This window comes from Peromyscus leucopus, chromosome 14 (genome assembly GCF_004664715.2).
Source record: "Peromyscus leucopus breed LL Stock chromosome 14, UCI_PerLeu_2.1, whole genome shotgun sequence".
Taxonomy (NCBI): Eukaryota; Metazoa; Chordata; class Mammalia; order Rodentia; family Cricetidae; genus Peromyscus; species Peromyscus leucopus.
This window is the reverse complement of record NC_051075.1, coordinates 79,889,540-79,900,809: the sequence shown is the minus strand read 5'-3', so window position 1 is coordinate 79,900,809 and position 11,270 is coordinate 79,889,540. Positions and strand designations below refer to the sequence as shown.

At 52.1% G+C, this 11,270-nt stretch overlaps 1 pseudogene; it reads left to right on the top strand.

Annotated features, from left to right (window-relative positions):
* Nucleotides 1-1,507: 1,507 nt before the first annotated feature.
* Nucleotides 1,508-2,130, top strand: LOC114703101 (annotated as a pseudogene).
* Nucleotides 2,131-11,270: the final 9,140 nt, after the last annotated feature.

Here is an 11,270-nt window from a genome sequence, read left to right as displayed (position 1 = left end):
TTGCAAGTGCCCTTGGAGGCTAGAAGAGGACATCAGATCTCCTGGAGCAGGAGTTTACAGGCATTTGTGAGACAGCCACCATGTGGGTGCAGGGAACTGAACATGGATCCTGAGCAGCCAGTGCTCTTAACTGCAAAGCCAACTTCCTAACCAATTTTGAAACATTGTTTTTTAGGACTTTTTTTTTTTTTTAAAAAAAACAAACAAAAAAAAAAAACGATTTTGCTTGTTTTGTTTTTTAAGACAGGGTTTCTTTGTGTAGTGCTGTCTGTCCTGGAACTCGCTCTGTAAGCCAGGCTGGCCTCTGTCTCTCCAGTGCTGGAACTAGAGGTCAGTGCCACTGTTGTGATATTGCACACGGGGGACCCCCAGCTGGCCGGACCACGGTGTCCCACAAGTGGGGGAAAACATGCTGGCATGCTGGGCAGATGCAGCGGTGGGTGGCGGGCGAGACATGCCATGTGGACATGACAGCAGCGGCATTGGCGGTGGTGAACATTCATTCCCAACCCAGGTGCTGCATCCGCGCGGAAATGAGTTTATTATAACGGGAGATAAAGAGAGAGACAGGAAGGAAGAGAAGAGAGGGAAAGTGGAGGTGTGTGCACCTCATGGTGGGGAAGGGGGAAAAGGTGGAAGTTTTTACGTCGGGATGCAGGGCAGTGCTAAGGGGCGGGTCAGAATATTAACAGCCACCATGCCTAGTTTAAAATCATACATGTGAAATTTAAAATTATATATGTACACACACACACACACATATGATCCCACTGTGTAGACCTTTAATTTGCTACAATATTCCTGCTTTTGCCTCCTGAGTGCTGAGGTTACTACCATCCTGTGGTAGTTTGAATGTAATTGGCAGAAGTTGGTACCGAGGACGGGGGTATTGCTGTGATAGGCCTGACCATGCGTTTATTTGAAGGAATATTATGGACCTTGGGACTGTGGATTAGAAAAGCAGTTGAACGCTTTAAGTGCTGCTTACTGGGCCATATGAGCAGCAGCCTGGAAGACAGAGGTGCTGAGTGTGATTTGGTGAACTGTGCGGGGCTGGATCAAGAGGTTTCGGAGGAGAATATTAATATGTGGCCTAGAGATCATTCTTGTGATATTTTGAAGAATGTGTCTGCCTTTTGCCCTTGTCTGAAGTCTGCCTGAGGCTAAAGTGAAGAGATTTGGATTAACTCCCTTGGCAGAGGAAATCTCAAAACAGCCTAGTATAGACTCTGTTGTGTGGTTATTAGTGGTAACTCTAATGAAGATTTATAATGAAAAGGAGCAAGCCGAGCAGGGTAAATTACCAAATGTAGATTTTGAGGAGAAAAGGAGCACCAGGAAGTGGAGTGGAGCTGAGTCCCGTGTTCAAAGAGATAAATAGATTAAGAAATGGAACAAGGACTTAGCCCGCAGAGACCAGCCCACACACGCAACCCCACACCCACCCACTCATCCACCTACCCACTCCTCACGCCGCCTCCTCCCACCCTGAGCAGAGCCACGGAGGATGATAAATACCCAGGACCATAGTATTTTGCCTTTGATTATCTGCCCCCAGCCAGTGCTGCAAGCATATTGTTCCAGGGCCTCTGTGGTGCTCCTGATGCCCCTCATCCACTGTCGAGGATCCCTGGTGGGCGAGGGGGCGGCAGGGATCCTTCTCTCTCAGCTCTAATATATAAGGACATAAGATCATTGTAATCCAGGACCTCCCCGTGAATGATGGGGAACCTCACACGGTCCATTTCCAGTATGAGGTCACTGAGGTGAAGAGCTCTTCCTGGGATGCAGTCTGTCCAGTTTATAGAAGTCCCAGGTGGATTACTAGCGGGTGGGAGCAAAGCACAACTGGATTTTGCCGAGGAGAAGATGAAAGTGAACTCCGTCTTCATCTGCTTCAGGAAGGGCTGGGAAGACAGAGCTCCACTCCTGAAGACATTCAGCTTCTTGGGTTTTGAGATCGTGCGTCCAGGTCATCCCTGTGTCCCCTCTTGGGCAGATGTGATGTTCATGGTTCACCCCCTGGGCCAGAACTTGTCTGATGAGGACTAATGGTCACAGAGGATGCTTTGCCCGAGAGCCACAGTGGGGGAAGAGGGGAAGTTAGGCAGCCCGGGACAGATGAGAGTGTTTCTGTCTGTCTAGGGAAGGACACCGAGGGCTCAGACTGAGGTTGCCCATTGTGTTCTCGGAGTTGATTCATTGAAATGGTTTTTCATACGTGAATAACGCATAAGCATGTTACTCACATGTTATCACCAATAGTAAATGAAGATGTTTATGAACTGGCAATTGAAGCTTTTTAAACTGCTCTATGATGTGCTCCATCTAGCCTAGGGGAGGAAATTGCCTGGAGGGGAGAAACTGCCTGGTCCAGGGGCCGGGGCTGGTGGGCAGCACTGTTAGGTTCAGGTTTCCTTGCAGTTGGACTTTCTTTTCTTTTCTTTTTTTTTTTTTTTTTGGTCTTTAAGACTTGTGTATTTTCTTTCTTTGCTTCCTGTCACTCAGGGGCTCCTGAGTACAGGCTTTTTAGCTCCTGGGCAGTGCCCTTGGGTTGTTTTCGACACTCCACCTTGGGCTTCTTGGCATTTTGTGTCTGGCCTGGTGTAAGCAGGTCTGACCTCGCTTTCTTCACAGCTTAGCGTTATTCTGGCATTTGGTTAAGCTGGCTTAATCTGTTGAACATTACCAGTGCATTCATTTTAAATAGGGGCGCTGAAATTCACCCCACCACCACCAGGGCATTTTGGGGGTGCCTGGGCCTTAAGAAACTAGCCAAACTATATCCCAAGTTACCACCGGAGTCCTTGCTTCCATGGCCCGGGCCCCAAGATCTCTTTCCTGGCAAGAGCTGAGAGGAAGCCTAGCAAACTCAGGGCTTGGGGTTTGTGGGGGAATCTGTTCTTAGGGGCTGGATGCCTCTGGCTGGCCAAGCGTAGGCTCCAAGCGGTGTCTGCTCTAGGGGCCCGGGGTAGGCTGGACTGGAGAAGTGGCCTGCCCTTTACTGATTTCACCAGACAGCATGTTCTAAAGGGAAAAGAAGGGAGAGGGATCTACACTGGGTGGGGGGGTGTCAGGGAGGCAAGTGTGTTATGTTACTGTGTCGATAAACTGATTTAAAGTTTAAAAAAAAAAATGGAATAAAGGGAGTGGTGACCTCAGGGCCAGATCCCACGCAGCTAAATTTCCAACTTGTGAAAAGGAATTAAAGAAAAGCTTAGAGCCAGGTGTGGTGGCGCACACCTTTAATCCCAGCACCGGGAAGGTAGAGGCAGGCAGATCTCTGAGTTTGAGACCAGCCTGGTCTACAAAGCAAGTTCAAGGACAGCCAAGCTTAGGCAGTGAAGGACAGAAAGCTGGTGGGGATGTAATTGAACCAGGGGCCGTGTTCCAGCCCCAGTAAGCAGAACTTGGCAGCTTTGGCCACGTGGTTCTGGGTTAAGAGTTAAGGATAGAAGGGAATTATAGAACAAGGCTGCTGAGGCCAGGCATGTGTCAGGGGTACCTGCATGTGCCACCTCCGCCCACTACATAAATGCACTTTTTAAAAAAGAAATAGAATGACTTTTAGGTCCACATCCCAGCCTGAGCTTACAACTCCTGAACCCAGGTCCCCACCCAGATCTCTCTCTGCTCCTTAACTCCCACCACCGAGGTGGACTGAGGTCACCATCTTGTGCCCCCACTTCAGCTGACACCCTTCCTACTGTCCCCTCCCCATCCACACAGGACGGCCACCGGGTCACCCGCCCTGCAGCCACTGGCTTTCACCCGGTCCAGGTCAGCCACCCCTCACCCTCCCTGCTCTCGCTTAGCCGCATTCTCTGCTGAGTGTACAAAGCGTCCTCCCTGATGCATGGCAGGTTTTGGTCGATGCAGCTCTTCTGTTTCGGAGCTGGGGGTGCCCAGGGTCTCGCGAGTCGTCGGACCAATGCAGATCTCTCGGGCATTCACAGTGTGGAAGGGGCTACATTCTCTCTGGAGCTCGGCGCAGGAAGAGAGGAAGGGTACAAGCGAAGTAGTTGAGGCAGGAATGCAGAGCACTTGGGGGAACTCCTAGCGAGCGCCATGAAAGAGCTCTGGGTGGGGCGCAATTGCGCCATACTGCCGCCAGGGGTCTCGCTGGCCATGGGGACCTGTGAGCATGGCACTGAACCGCTGGCTGCTAGGCCCCCAGCCGGGGATCCTGAGTAGGCAGGCCTTCGACTGACTAGGAATGAAATAAACTGGATCCCCACCCAAGCTGTCCTGGGCGCACAGCTGTCCAGTGAACAAAACCTTTTGCTCAGGGCGAACCTTCACCACAACCCCTTCCCTTGGGTGGAGGTCCTGCGTGGCCTCGGAGCCTTCCCACTTGGCAGGTGTCCTCCTCCACGCAGCATGCTGTGTGTGAGAAGCCTGGTGTGATCCTGCCGCTTTGAGCAGAGAGCCCTTCAGAGACTCCTACATCTCTTGGAGAACGCGCCCAAATCCCAGCACTAGCCCCGCAAGGCCTGCGTATTTTCACTCACACTAGCCCAGCTCCTGGCTCCCTGGCCGCCTTGGTGCACTATGCCAACATCAAACCACAGACAGGATTCATGCCTGTGGCCCTTGGGCGGAATCTTCCAGCATCTGCTGAAAGGTCCCCACGAGCCACGCCATCCCTCTACGGTCTCACCGTCAGCATCTGGCACAGAATGTTGACTTTTACTTAGGTCAGAAAAATCTGCTGCTTGCTACATGAGACCCTTCCAGAAGGGCCCGGGGCCTTCTAGAACCATGCAGAGTCCCCAGATGAGCTTTTCCAGGAGAGCCCACACAACCTCGGCAGTACACCTACCACAGGTTCCTGAATACCCGCGTCCACGCGTCAGTCATTGCTCCAACCCACAGGGACAAACCCTTCAGACTCCCGCCCTCTGGGCAGCCTACCCCACCCAAGCCTCCCACATTTTACACTCAGGCAGCATCCCTAGCCAGTCCCCAGTGCCCAGACCACCTTTTCACACACCCAACCCTAGACGTCCACCTGTGCAGCCGCCTCGGCAGCCTTCTCTTCCTCCCTCCTGAAGCAGAGGGGCAACTGGGGTAAGCCACCTGAGAAGGGGTTTCTTTCTTTCTTTCTTTCTTTCTTTCTTCCTTCCTTCCTTCCTTCCTTCCTTCCTTCCTTCCTTCCTTCCTTCCTTCCTTCCTTCCTTCCTTCCTTCCTTCCTTTCTTTCTTTCTTTCTTTCTTTCTTAAAAAAAGATTTATTTATTTATTATGTATACAGTGTTCTGCCTGCATATATGGCTGCAGGCCAGAAGAGGGCGCCAGATCTCATTACAGATGGTTGTGAGCCACCATGTGGTTGCTGGGTATTGAACTCAGGACCTTTGGAAGAGCAGTCAGTACTCTTAACTGCTGAGCCATCTCTCCAGGCCAGAGAAGGGGTTTCTGAGAACACCCAATGGCACCTGTTAGACACTTGCTTTTATTACTATTTCTTAAGATTTATCTGCTTTATGTGTATGAATGCTTGCCCATGAGTACGTATGTGCACCTGCGTGCATGCCTGGTGCTTGGAGATGCAGAAGAGGGTGGCAGACCTGCTGTGGGACGGTCTGTATGTCAAATTGCTCTGATTTGTCAATAAATAAAACACTGGTTGGCCAGTGGCCAGGCAGGAAGTAGGTGGGACAAGGAGAGAGGAGAATTCTGGGAAGTGGAAGGCTGACGCGGAGAGACACTGCAGCTGCCGCCATGACCAGCAGCATGTAAAGACGCCGGTAAGCCACGAGCCACATGGCAAGGTATAGATTTATGGAAATGGATTAATTTAAGCTGTAAGAACAGTTAGCAAGAAGCCTGCCACAGCCATACAGTTTGTATGCAATATAAGTCTCTGTGTTTACTTGGTTGGGTCTGAGCGGCTGTGGGACTGGCGGGTGACAAAGACTTGTCCTGACTGTGGGCTAAGCAGGAAAACTCTAGCAACACAGACCCCCTGGAACTGGAGTTATAGGTGCTTGCCACATGGATGCTGGGAACTGTAAACTCTACCGCATTTCCTGTAAGAGCAGCGAGTGCCCTTAATGGCTGAGCCACCTTTCAGCCCCAGTTATTTGCTTTTAGATGGCTACAAGTAACACCTCCCAGGGAACTTAGATCCAGTCACCTGGTAAGTATTTTGGAGCACTATTCTACACATGCTTGACCAACTCACCAATAAACTGCTACTATTTTGCAAAACTCATAGTCTCATTGATTAGTATACTATGTAGTGAATGGGCAAAATGGACCTAATTCAGTAATAGTTCTTCCTATCCATCCATCCACACATACATACATACATCCTTCTGTCTATCCACTCTTCCATTCATCCATCTGTTCACACCCCCATGCAGCATACCTCTGAGGTGGACCCTGCTTCTCAGAAGCACCCCCACTGGCCAACCCAGGGATGCAGAATCAGCCCCAGGAGAGAGAGCCTCATAATGGATTTTGTGGACTGGGTTGTTCACATCTGGTGGTGGCCCAATGACCTCGCTGAAGCGGGACACAGACAGTCGTGGTGTGTGATAGTGAAGGTACTTGTATCTGCAGAGTTGGTAGAGCATGCCAAAAGGTGAGGCTTGAGAATTCGGGGCAGTAGGACCTCCGGTATCACAGCTGCTTGTTTGGGGGTGGCCATGTCCCTGCTGCTCATTCGTTACATTGGTGGCTTCCCATTAATCCTTCATCCCACGTATCCTAGGCAAGAGACTCAGGCTGAAGAACTCTAAGTGCTCACATGCACCGTGTGAGCAAGTCTCAAGGTCGAGGCCAGGGGACTTCCCGAGAAGGAATGGGACATCAGGGGGCATGGCACTCTGAGCCTTCACCCCCAGGTCCCCATGGAGCTGATGTTACAGTTCGAGCCTGAAGTGTTCCCCACAGGCTGGTGTTCTGAACTGTGGTCACCAGATGGTGGTGCAGTTTCATGAGGCTGTGGAACCTTTAGGAGGTGGGGCCTGAGTAGAGGAGGCAGAACACCAGGGTGGGGTTTTGGAGGTTGCACATGACCTGTTGTTGGTTGTTTTACTCTTAGCTCTTTTACTCTTTGGGGGGCCCACCACCCAGCTCCCAAATAATTACACACAGAGGCTTATTCTTTCTTATGGATACCTGGCCTTAGCTTGGCTTGTTTCTAGCCAGCTTTTCTTAACTTAAATTCTCCCATCTATCTTTTGTCTCTGGGCTTTTATCTTTCTCTGTTTCTGTATACCTTTTCTACTCGGTTGCTCGTTGTGTAGCTGGGTGGCTGGCCTCTGATGTCCTCCTCTCCTTCTCCTTTTCTTGCTCCCTGATCCTCCCCGTTCCCAGATGTTTCCTCCTGTTTATTCTCTCTGCCTGCCATCCCTGCCTGTCCTTTCTCCTGCCTAGCTATTGGCTGTTCAGTTCTTTATTAGACCAATCAGGTATTTTAGACAGACACAGTAACACAACTTCACAGAGTTAAACAAATGCAATGTAAGAGAATGCAACAACATCTTTGCATCAGTAAACAAACATTCCACAGCATAAATGAATATAACGCATCTTAAAATAATGTCCACAACAATGGTTCCTGTCATGTCCTCTGATCTACAGGGAGGGCCTGGGGGAGCCTCTGGGAAGGCAGGCAATGGAGTCTCCCCACGGCCTCCAGCAGGATCAGCCATACAACACGACTCCTGTCTCCCCATCCCCAGAGCCTAAGAGAACGAAGTGGCCACTTGTAGCGACAGGGTTTGTGGATATGTGTTGCAGCAGCAGCAGCAGCAGCAGGAGGAGGAGGAGGAGGAGGAGGAAATGCATAAACAACCACCTGCGGCGTGATTCCGCCTGTGACACGCGGTGGCACTGGTGTGGCAGTAACCATCAGAGAGCCAGGCAGATGCCAACAATGGCAGCTGTTCTGCGTGCTAGTTATTTATTTAGAAACAAGGCCTCACTCTGTAGCCCTCTTGCCTTAGCCTGCTGTGTGCCGGGATTACAGGTGTACACCTGTACACACATCTGTATGGAGCAAACCACCTCTCTTTTACACCTCGTATGCAATTCCTAACCTTGGTTTTGTTTTGTTTTTCTTCAGTTTTAATACCGCCAACTAGAAAGAATTTTTCTTCCCTGGGGGGGGGGGGCATCAGGCACTCTGGTGACCTTGTCTCAGGACTGGGTCACCTCTTCTTTCTGTCAGGACAGTTTCCGGAGCTTTCGGCACACTCACATCTCTAGGCGCCCACTCCTTTACTGTATCACTCTGCTTGGACCTGATCCTGGGGAAGGGAGCAGCCCAATGAAGTCCTGAATAACCAGCCTGCACCAGGGCGTGAGAGATGGACTTCTCAGGTGGTGATGTGTCTAGGCCTCCACTTACCCCTCCCCACAAAGTGGGAGACAAATGGCCAGGATCTGTGCCTCCTTCGTGAGAAACGGTCCACTGGGTGGTGCATCGGTGTGTCTGGAAGGCTGCCCAGCACCACCTCACTCCTGAGCAGCCCGTGAAGCTTCTGGTTGCAGTGGGAACTGGGCAAGAACAAGCTTTTCTGTGGGTCTGGGCCAGTATCCAGGCTGTCCTGCTGCAAGAGCCCTGTGACCTAGAGGAGGCACAATGGCCAGAGAAGATGCAGATCCTGGGTGTTGTCCTAACAGGAGAATCATGGAGAGATGCTCCAAGTTTGGAGAGGGGCCTTGCTCTCTTGATTCAAATGTCCATTTGCATCAAGCTCCGACTTGGCCCCTGGGTCCAGAAGATGTGAGCCCCAAACACCAACTGTCTCTGTGGGCTGCTCATGGCTCGCAGGGTGATATTTGATCCACACAAACATAAAATTAAACAGGCACAGCAGCATTTCTGTCATTAAAGGGAAACTGTGAGCGTGAGCCAGGCCCGAGAGGGTCCGGAAGGCACAGCAGTGCAGCGGCAGATGGTCCCTCTCCTGGTGTGGTGCTTACCCTCGTCTCCTCGGTATGTGTGCGGCCTCATGGGGCACCCATTTGGCTGCTTAACAAAAGAGCAAAATAAAACACTGAGCTGGTCTAGGCAAGGGTCTGAAGGAAGCTGGCACCAGAGCAATCCTATCCAGGAATGTTCAGAAGCCATGCCAGAGGGCAACCCCTGGCATGGAGGAAGCATCCAGAAAGCACCTTGGTAGTCCGCTATTTATTCCAGAAAAGGCATTTCCACAGGCTGGTGAGGTGTAGTTCATAGGTGGGGAGATGGAGCATGGCTGGGGGACAGGTTTGCAAATTCCTTGAGGCGCACAGAATGAGAACACTTAACATCACCTGCAGAGGGGCCTCTGGATGGACAAAATGACATACAATGGATGCCAGTACCTTGTCAATAAGCCGCTGCAGTCCTCACCTGCACTGGCCAAGGCAGCAGCATTGTGGCCAGAAGGAGGCCAGTCCCCACCTCTTCTAGTGGCGCCAAGCACATGTCATCAACAGCAAAGCTATGTGTGCCCTCTTCCCTCGGAAGAGGCACCCTGGGCCCCGTCCCTGGTAGTCCTCACAAGAATCTTTCCACAAGTGGCATTTGCAGCCGGGGGCCACTTAAGAGGCATGCAAGTGGAAGCAGCTCATGTCTTGAGCTTCAAGCCTCGCCCTGCCCTATGCCCAAAGGCAGGGTGGTGTAATGGTTAGGGGTGATGGGTCTTCAGCAGCTTAGGCACAGCCCTGCTGGGAGGCCACACCACACCGGTGGCATGCCTCCTGAAGAAGGAATTGACAGAAGACTGTGCTTCCCTCCTCAGAACAAGAGAGAGGTGGCCTTGGCTTTGGGGTCCATCAGAGCATCACAGGGGGTTTATCCTCCCCACTCCAACAACGTCGTACTCCAGGAGGTCAGTCCCCGGCCTCAGCCGTCCAGCACTGTTTCCCTGCACTGGAGCAGAGGCAGCCCTCATTGCCCAGGTCTCCCTCTGCTGCAGAAGCGACAGTTGGGGAGGCGCTTCTGCACCAGCCAGGGAAATGACTGCCGCGTCACGGCTGGAACCCCACTGTGTCGAGAGCCCAGGATGCTGGGGTGTGCCTGATGTTTTCGCGTTCAAAGATAAATGGTGGCACCCACAAAGACAGAACCCAAGGGTTCGGAGACTGAATAATGAGGGTGTGGGCCAACCATCTATTAAGAAATGCCAACCATGTAAGTGTGGTGGAGAGCCACGCCCACAGACCATCTTGGGGAGCTGTAAAGAGGATAAATGTGTCCGCCAAACTCTTACATTGCAGTCCTAGCCCCACTGTCTTGAAACTGTCTGGGAACACGGTTGGTGCAGGAGGAATCAGGTGAGCTCTCATCCCAAGTGCCTGGTGTCCTCGTGAAAACGGGACATGTGGACATTGGCGGCGAAGGAGAGGACGCTGTGAGGATGAAGAAGGAGTTCTGGCATGACTTCTTAGCAGCAGAAGACTGAGCAAGCGCAGAAGGTGGGAGAGGAGCCTGGGACAGCCCAGGAAGGCAAGGGGCTCTGCTTTTGGTCTCCAGGAAGGAGACAAGAGGTCAGATCTCTGCCCCGTGAGCCTCTGGGCCGTGCATATGCGGCTACTGCCCTGGACGGGAGCACAGGAGCTCACAGGAGCTGCCACTACCCACTTCCATGACCTAAAGGAGAGTGGTGCAGTGCCTGTACTCTGCAGTCCATCCCGAGGCCCATCCCGCCAGGCTTTTCCATCCTCTTCCAGCCAAGCGAATGCTCCAGTCTTCCAGGCCACACTAGGGGTCCCCAGTACCCCGTCCTCCTGCCCTCCTGCCCTCCTGGCTGGAGCCGCCTACTGAGCTGGTGGCACGCCTCCTTTGGTCCTTTCTCCTCAGAATCACAACAAATGGCTGTTGCAGTGGTGGTGGTGGTGGTGGTTCAGGTTCGAGTACGCTGCCCCTTCCTTAGAAGACCATGGACCAAACGGAGTCAGTGGTGAGAGACGAGGCTGCCCTGATGTGTGCTGAGCAGGGACACTGGAAGGGCCACACTGTTGGTGGCATATTTTCCCCAACCTGCTTCTCTCTTGCTCTTCAGGCTAGGGCCCATAGCTGCTGGCTTATGACCACCCACAGCGACCAGTCTCTGGGGACCTGGTACTCCTCTTCACTTGCATCATATCTATAGGTGACCTTTCTGGAAAGATCTAGGGGAGCTGATTTTGTCTGGATCTTGATTGCTGTACCCTGAGGGCTGCTGTGGAACATTTTCCTATCCCTTGGGTGCCCGGTGAAGGGGGCGCTCAGGCCCTCCAGGACACACCTCCTGTCCCAAGTGCAGTCCCTAAGACCAGTTTCTATCG